We start from the raw sequence: 9623 nt of genomic DNA on the forward strand, positions 1-9623 counted from the left end.
AACGTTTAGAACATTTAATATAATCCTGGATATACATTTCTACAATATCAAAATAGCTGTCTTCATTATTAGTGTCACATTTTTATTTAATTTCCTTTTTTATTAATTTCAGAATTCCTCAGCATATTATTTCTAGTTCCTTCCAAAACATGGTGAAAGGCAGTGTTTTATTGTTGCTGTTCTGGTATTTTAAATCTAAAATTAGAAGGGACTTGAAAAAAATTACTTGCCACTGTTAAGTCCTTTTTTATTGCTTCTATTTCTCCAGGCAGAGAAGGGTTTATTTTATACAATGTATTTATCAAACTTTGTTACCACTTTTCCTACAAATAAAGCAAAAGTTGAAACAACTCTGCAACATTGTTTTGCAGAATAGTTTAGATCTGTGATTTGTATCTCATATTTGTATCTCAGTAAATTCAGTGATTCATTTCAAAGAGGAACACTTGCATATTAGAAAGGGTCAGGCATTTACAAGAAGACTTACGACAAAATCCAGGTAAGGTCATAGGGGTCTGGAGTAAGGCTTAGGTGGGATAAATGTAACTATGTCCGACAGTGTGACCTTAATCTCTGACGCAGCTCCTGCACATTTTCTCAAGTTTTATTAATGTAATACTTCTCAAGCATTCCTAGAGTTCATCAGAAGTGATGCTCTGAGTCTTGATGGAGCTAAGTGTATTGCCACTGACATCTTGGCATAAACCTAAGTCGGTTCTGCAACCTTTTTGTCCTGACCAAGAAACTCACTGCTGTAACAATTGTTAAAGCATTCCTAGTATTTGCCTAAACATTTGCGCTCCACCAAAATATGACGTGGTTGGTTTCCTTCATACACAGCTGGGCTTAGTCTCCCTTTTTATTACTGCCTAGTGGATGAAATATTCTTCAGGCAAATTACTGCTTCTTACAATAAAGGGGATTCAAATTTTCTAAATTCTAATTTCCAAAAAATGCTTTGGTAACTAAATCAGAGTTAAGTTTAATAATCTGTGCAAAGAAGGGGCTGCCTACTCTTCTGAAGTTGCCTCACTGTGCAGTGACAAATTCTTTTTTAAGCAGTAAAGAAGTCAAGGTTCTAGAATAATAGAAAAGCTATGTGAGAGGAAGTCAGTTCCAGTAGCTACTAAACTGTGTAGGAAACACAACCTTTGGTTTACAAGTATACCCACACCAGGGTGGTGGGTGTGGGGGAGGAAGAGACTGTTTTGTGCTTTCTAATTTTGTATTTTATCCTCAAAAAATATTAAGCTAAATTGAAAACTGAGACTTCTCAGCCCCAGAAGTCAGAGAATAACATCCTTTCTTGTTGCCTGTCTGAACTAGTGAACTTGAAACAATTTGCTAGAGAACATAAAAACTCTCAGAGAGGAACAACAAATAATTTTTCCTCTGCCTCGCAGACAGTAGCCTCTTAGTTAAGGTACGCTACTAAAAGACAGGAGAATTCTGTTTCTGTCTCCTGATATTTTCATTGGGAATTCAACTTGGGTCTCTTACTTGCTCTGTTGAGAGGAGCAATGCAAAACACTGACCTACTGTACAAAGGTATGTAGGTCACGTTTTTTTCCACAGTATTTTAACATTATTGTTGCTAAGGTTGCAGGAAGATGCCCAAGCCCTGCCCTGGGGTGTACATAACAGAAGAAATTATAAGAAATTGGTGGGTGTGACATGAGAAAAAAATGAAGATGTCAAATAAGAGTGCAAGAAGCTGGCAGAATTTACAAACAGTTCTGTGAGACATCGCTGGATCACATAGTTCAGGTGACGGCATGCAGGAGATAACTGATCCTCAAGGGGTGCACTGTGGCCTTTTCTGAAGAGGAAATCTCACCGGGACAGCAATGCTTTGGTAACACTATTGATGATGTAAAGCTGACATATAGTAGGAAGCAGTAACAGTTTCAGGAGGAATAATTGGGGAAAAATACAGGTATTTGTTCTTTTGGGAGGGGATAATAATCTCACACACCTGCATATTATATACTTCCCAGTGCCAGAAGTATTCCTGTGTGCTTTGCAGACTTACATTTTTCAGCAATACAAAAATAAATAACAGGTACTCTTAAATGGACTCTTAAATGCTTCTCTTTCTCTTTTACTCAGTTTTGCTTACAGTTACATTTTTTTTTCTGAATGCTTTTGCCTTTCTCTTCTTCTTATTTTAAGATTTTTTGTCAGATTTTTTTTTACTGTTTATGAAAGTAAATAGTAAACACTTAAGGAGATAACACATCTGGTTTGTACTAGATAGTTTAATTTTCATGCCTGACAGCCTCAGGCTTACTAGCCTGTATAGCTTAGAAATGTTATATTGGCACATTCTTCATTCAGCTTGGACATGGCAGACCACAGATGGAGAATAACTGAAAATTACAACTTCTTAATCTTCAAGTTTTTCACCTCAGTACAAAGTAAGGACGCTAGAAACAAGCTCTAACTCATTCCTTTGGAGAACTTAACACTTCAATTTTCTATTCTTCATTCCTTCATGCTTTCTATTAAGATGTTCATGTCCCATGTTATGTTTCTGTGAAACTCACCCTACTGTCCTGTATTCCTTGAGCACATGGGGACAGGGTAAGCAGGAGATGAAAGAGTGGATTCTGCCCAGATTTTTTTGGTAAATGTTCTGTATATCAGTAAACAGTTCCTCTCCGGAGAAAGGCACCACAAATAGTAAACCATAGAAATTATTTTAAGTACATTTGATTTTTGTCAGTGTATTTGACAGCTGTGTATGTGTAAACACAGAAATAGCAGATTGCAATTTTCTGCAGAAAGAAATTTTTTTTTCTGAATTAAGGTGGTCTGGAAAGTGAAAATATAACAAAAATATTTGAAAGGCAGCATTAAACTGAAAACCAGATGACTAAATATAGTAGGGAAAAAGAATAATTAATGATATAGAGATTTGTTTTGTGCTCTCAAATGTCATGAAAAAATGCTGTGTAACATTAAAAACTTTTAGAGATAAAAAGAAAATAATAGCTATGAGGTGTAATTAGCCTACTGATAGTATGCCACAGGATAATATCTAAACAAATACATATATCTTAAAATATATATATATAATATGTATATCTTTACTGTAATATATCTGCCTCTCTAAACATAATAAAGAAGATTGGAGACAGGTATGCCAGTCTTACAAAGCAACCTACCAGAGTCTGTCCCTTAATTCCTTTCCCAGCTTTATACATTCCTTAATTACAAAAAATTTTCAAATAGCTATATCTTTTTGTTAAGTCCCTGCATAATTAATGAGGCTTCTTTGTTGTTTTAGAAACAATCGCCTCTCTCTCCTGCTTCAATGTGGTTTTAGGAGGGGGTTTTAGTTGCCCTAAGCTTCTGTGAATTGATCCCAGATGTCTTTGGAGTTGAACTAAATGTGTCCCTTATATTAGGTTGAGTGGAAAAAAATGTTTTATTTCTATGTTGATACCTTTCAGGTCTCTTTATATGCATGTCTCAAAGGCAGCTTCATTTAGATACAAAAATGTTTTTCCATAATAAAAAGGAAAAACAAAACCAAAACTGATAAAATCAGAACCCTCCAAGCCATAAATATATCAAGATAAGTACTTAAAATATTCTGTGGTTTGGGGTATTTCAATCTCAGATGACGAAAGTAGACATAACTTAAAAGACACTCGTCAATGTTATGACACATGCTGACAAGCAACCAAAGCCTGGAAGCAGCCATCTTGCTACACTCAGCTATACAGTATATGGAGGATTGGACTTCAAGACTGAGTAACAGTGTGCACTGTTACCTAATTATGAGGCGCATCTATTTGTTGCTTTTGGCTTTTGACAGGATGATGGTCTGCTTCACATCTTTTGTGTACCCCACCCCCTCCTCCTGCCTACAAAACACCTACATTCTTCAGACTGACATTTTTGTTGTCCTAACCTTATTTTTGGCCATCACTACAGGCCTCACCCTGTGGAAAACCATGTATGGAGCTGGTTTAAGCTTTTTCATCCTGTCCTTCAACACAGTGGCAGACTTCCTATGTCCATTTATCTGTCCCTGAATAGGTCTGAGTGCTTGGAAATTCAGTCATAATCTCAGAAGGGTCTTAAGTGCCAAAATCTTGATGCACTCACTCATCACTCATTCCATTTTAAAGTGTTCCTAACTTTCATGGTCAGCAATTCTTATTAATGCAGAGGAAGATAAAAGTTCCCTTTAATTTACAAATTCTTAAGAATTCCAATATGAAAGTTTAGGCCCATTTCTATGATGAATTCTAACAGATAAGATCTTTAATATCTGTGTAACCTCTCAATTTTTTTCCTTGTTTCTCTATCCTGTTGTTTGCAAGAAGAGGTTATACTGCTGTATTTCAGTAAATTCACTACTTTAGAAAAAAACAAAACAAACAACAACACAAAAAAAAAAAACAACAAAAAGAAAAAACAAAACAAAACCAAAATAAAACCCTACAAAGCAAAAAGCAATGAAGTCAGAACTATCAAAGGGCCTCTTTTTGCAGATGATTTTCTGGTAAGAAACAGGGGCCATAATCACAGAGATAATGCATTTAATTTAGCTCTCATTTAAGCTAACAGAATCTGACAACCTTTTTGCACAGTCTCTTGTTCTTAATTGTGCTAGTTACGACTTTACTTTTATTATATTAGACATGATACTGATAGATTTTAAACGGCCTAGTAATTACAGTAGTGCCTTTAGGCTACTGCTAATTTCAACTTCAGCTTTCATGTAACTTCACTTGAGCATATGTGTTCATGTGAAAAAGAAAACAAATGGAGGGTTCAACAGTTTGTCAATTTAAAACAGTTTAAAAATAATAATTAATAAAAGAAACCTTAAAGTAACTTAATGTCTCCAAGTTGTGAATAATCAAACACTATTCAGTCATTACTGTTTCTCAATAGGTAAGTCAAAATGGATCATCTTAGCTATTCAGTTTAAAAATAATAATTAATAAAAGAAACCTTAAAGTAACTTAATGTCTCCAAGCTGTGAATAATCAAACACTATTCAGTCATTACTGTTTCTCAATAGGTAAGTCAAAACGGATCATCTTAGCTATTCAATGTGCTTATATGCTCCCTTTTTTCAGGGCAAGAATAATAAACTATTAATGGGATAGAAACAATGTAATAATTTTCTGCATAGCAAACTGGATTCTGGTAGCACACAAGCTACTTCTGCTGCTTGACAGCACATAGGCTACAGAAAAAAAGAAAAAATAATCAATTTGTATTCTTAGCTGAAGAAACCTCAAGGTTTTTTCTTTTTAAAGAAGCAAAAATAAAAAAGGAAAAAAATTCCAAGTCAAGCACCCCAAAAAATTACTTTGGCCATGATGAGTATATGAAGACAAAATTAACTTTCTTTTCCTCTTCTTCATGTATTAAAGTGTACAGTGCTTGTTTGTTAAAGCATTTGCAAGTTTCCAAAGGCTTTTTTGTCTTAAGAATTTTTAAAAAGTAAAAAAAAACCTAAAAAAGTTGTTAGTGTACTAGTTTTTCTATACTCAGCTGGTGGTTGCAATATTGAATAATCATGCAAATGTGTATTTGCACCAGTGTTGTTTGTTTTGTTTTCTGAAAGCTTGAAAAGCTTTTTATGCTCATTTTCCTTTTCACTGTCATGTGAAACGATTCACAATAGAGCAAAAGAGATGTGATGCAAAAAGGGGAATGTATACACAGTTTCTTTGTTTTCCCTGTCTTTTTAAACACATGGTGTGGTTTTGATTTGTGAGCCTGCCCTTCTTCAAATGGTAGAGGAAACAGACTTTCTGGATTGCTTATCTTCTCGATTGCTTATATCTTCTGGACTGCATATGTATGATCTAGGTACGGATCTGTTTGCTGACTTACAATAAAAGTACAGAGTCCCTCTGACATTTGTGGATCAATCCTGTCCCTGTATGTGATAAAGGTGCTACAACTTTATAAATATATAATTAGATATGTAATGACCATCTGAGGAAAGAAAAAAAAAAGCTCTGAACTTGCTGTATTCACAAGCACCTTAATATCTTTTATAGCAGATTTTAAAGCATCAGTGATCAGAGGGTTAGTGTGAAGAAATGTTGGGGGTGGGGCTAAGAGGGGAACAACATCCATTTATTTTAACAGAGACTAGTAATTTGCTACTATAATTTCTTTCAGGTGGCAATTTAATTGAAGTAAGAATTGGCAAGTGAAAACCAAACATTATGCCTACTGGTTTTCTGCTCATAATCAATTGACAGTGTTTTTACTGAGGTGTAAATATAAAAACTTGGGTACAGGTAAACCTCTTTCAAATCTTATCTGTTGTGTCACTGAAATAAAAAGAGGTGTTTTATAAAGCTAATGCCAAAGGAAGTCAGATAGTATGGGTCAGCTATGATTAGTGGAGGTGTGAAGGTAAACAGGCTACCATGTACTTCTTTTGAACCAAAAAGAATCCTTCCCTCTTTGTCAAAGATTGAATTAGTCTATAGTTTAAAGACTTGGTATGCCTTACTTACAATTTGATTTATTTCTGTCACAGACACAGTGCAGTTATTGAGGACTCCTGTTAATGCCATCCATGATCTTCTACATTGAGCTGCACTCTAGAACATGAATAGTATATGTGTGTGCATGTACACACACCCACAGTGTCCTAAAGGTCATAGTAGGGGAAAATGTATCCTTAAACACATGACTTGCCATGCAATTAGGAACATATTAGACGACTATCAACTAATATAAGCTTATAAAAAGATTACTTTTAGGATGTTGATTGCCCTTAAACCTAAGGCATAAGCGATGAGCCTCTGCCATTTAAATTACCATTAAGAAAAAAATGGGTAAAAATTCAGGAGACAAACCATATAATTTTATGATACTACTTTTCAGATGCCATTTGACAATCTCTGTAGCATAGTTTTTTATATTTTTTGCACCCTCTTAACAGCTCAAAGTCTCTTTGTTCATACCTTATACCATTTCTGTTAGAAAAAATATCTCCCTATTTCACAGCCAGATGATATTAATGATCCACATTATTTTCCACTTAAAAAGGAAGAAAAGAAAGAAAGAAAAAACATACATAAACAACTAAATTTATCTCAAAGAGTAAAAAAAAAAAAAAAAGTTTATAATTCCTCATGTAGGTCTGTTGTTTTGATATCACCATTTTGTGCCAGCTGTACCTGATTGCAGATCTGCATTTAAAACTATGGCATGTGGACACTGTATGAAGACAGGCTGAGAAAGTTGGGGCTGTTCAGCCTGGAGAAGAGAAGGCTGCATGGAGACCTTATAGCAGCCTTCCAGTATCTGAATGGGGCCTAGAAGGGTGCTGAGGAGGGACTCTTCATTAGGGACTGTAGTGATAGGACAAAGGGTAACAGGTTAAAATTTAAACAGGAGAAGTTTAGATTGGATATAAGGAAGAAGTTCTTTCCTGTTAGGGTGGTGAGGCACTGGAATGGGTTGCCCAGGGAAGTTGTGAATGCTCCATCCCTGGCGGTAATGAAGGCCATGTTGGAGAGAGCCTTGGGTGACATGGTTTAGTGTGAGGTGTTCCTGCCCATGGCAGGGAGGTTGGAACTAGATGATCTTAAGGTCCTTTCCAACCCTAACTATTCCATGATTCTATGTATGGAATAAAATCTTAAACAATAACATAGTTCATTAGTCTTTCTAAAATGTTATTTTGCCAGACTGAATTATAGAAATGGCAATGTCTATAAATCTAAAGTTCTGTTAGCTACAGGGTTTTAAAGAGAACATCTCCCCTTCCAAACATTTAGTCTCCTTTTCACTGCTGGATTCTGACTCCTTTGACTACCTTTATTGCACAAATGTACCTTCTCCCCTGATATATTTTTTTTTTTTTAACATTTCCCAAGGACAGTAGAAACCTAATTTTGTTTCCCACAAATTATTTGGGTTTTTTAAATACATACAGAAAAAAAAATGACTGTGATAATAACCAGAGGCATAAATCACAAGAACTGAAATCAATAATTTGTTTTTATCATAAAAAAAATCTTGCCTTAGACTATTACAAATGTAACCTTTGACTAAAATATACTCCCTTTTTGTGTTCTACAAAAAGGAATTATCAAATCATAGTATGGTTTGTATTGAAAGGGGCCTTAAACATTATGGAGTGCCAATCCCTCCACCATGGTCAGGGATACCTTCCACTAGGTCGTGTTGCTCAAAACCCCATCCAACCTGACCTTGAACACTGCCAGGGATGGGGCAGCCATAGCTTCTTGGGGCAACCATAGCTTCTTGGGGCAACCACTTCAAGTGCCTCACCAACCTCACAGTGAAGAAGCTCAGGAAGCTATGGGCAGTGTAAATAAATTAGTTACAGGGAAAAGATATGGTAAGACTGATTCCCATGCATACATGTGCTTAAATTTACACAGCTGCTGGGTCTATGACATTTCCCTGAAAAGAACAGGACAAGGTGGGTGACACAAAAAAAGTGGCTGAGTCAGTGTTAGTTTTTAACAAAAAAAAAAAAATTAAAAAAATTAGATATTCTTGTCCTGACATGAAACATATCACAGTGTAAGTAAGACTGTACTTTTACCCAGACATCAAAACTGAGAATCCACTGGAATAGTAAAATGACTTGGTTTGGTCAGTTTGTGCTTAAGAATAGATCTTTTTGTAACCTGTACAAACTGACCTTAGTTATTTACAATAAAACTTTCTTACAAAGTAATTTTTTTTTTAAGTTCAAGTACCGGTAGTAGTCTTTCCCCTTGAATTACCTGTTAAATCAAACTACCTAGATAGACAGGAATGAAGACCAAAGCAGTTTATTTCTGGCATAGTATCTCTGTAATTCAAATTTGAGAATGGAATAGGAATTATGCTAAAGAGTCCCTGTCATCAGCTACTTAGAGCCACAAGAAGAAACTACTTAGGAGACATGCTTATTTCATAGGAATGCAGAAACCTCAGCTTTTAAAACTGAAGATGTTCAACCAGAATAAATTTGGTATGAAACCTTCTTTCTGAAAGGTCTTCCAACATTAGACCAGTGGGTAAGGGTCTTGGAAAAGAATATGTACACTTACAGAGTAGATACAATTTGGGGTGGGGGACAGTGGGGGCACATCAGTCTTCTTAAATGGGTAGAGCTCCTGCATGATGCATATGCACACTGCTGTCTAGTCATCTGTTAGGTGTAGACTTAAAGCTGCATGGTCATTGTGCAAATATACAGGATGCTATGTAGGCCACTAACAAAGAAATTTGGGTACTACTGTAACATACAGTTAATAATTTCAAACCTTGTTAGTCCATAATATAATGCTCAAAATTATTTTTCAAGGCATGTGATCTTTTTCTTATTTTTATTTTTCACTTTGTTCTTCTCTTTGGTTTTGTTGTTTTTTTTTTTAACCTTCCTCCACCTAGAAATGCATAATCCAAGCTTCATGGCCTAAATGTGAATGCTACTGGGCAGATTTACCAAAGTAATACTTCAACTTCCCACTTATCCATCACATTTATCAATATCGGGAGAAAAAATGTTGAAAAGCACAACTGTATTCCACTTTTATTCATTGCCTCAACTGAGATGAGACTACATTAATAGAGGGAACATTTATGCTAGTATTAATATGATGAGA

This window comes from Pezoporus wallicus, unplaced genomic scaffold, assembly GCF_028554395.1.
Source record: "Pezoporus wallicus isolate ANWC-B61680 ecotype Strahan unplaced genomic scaffold, APGP_CSIRO_Pwel_v1 contig_2352, whole genome shotgun sequence".
In the NCBI taxonomy this organism is placed as follows: Eukaryota; Metazoa; Chordata; class Aves; order Psittaciformes; family Psittacidae; genus Pezoporus; species Pezoporus wallicus.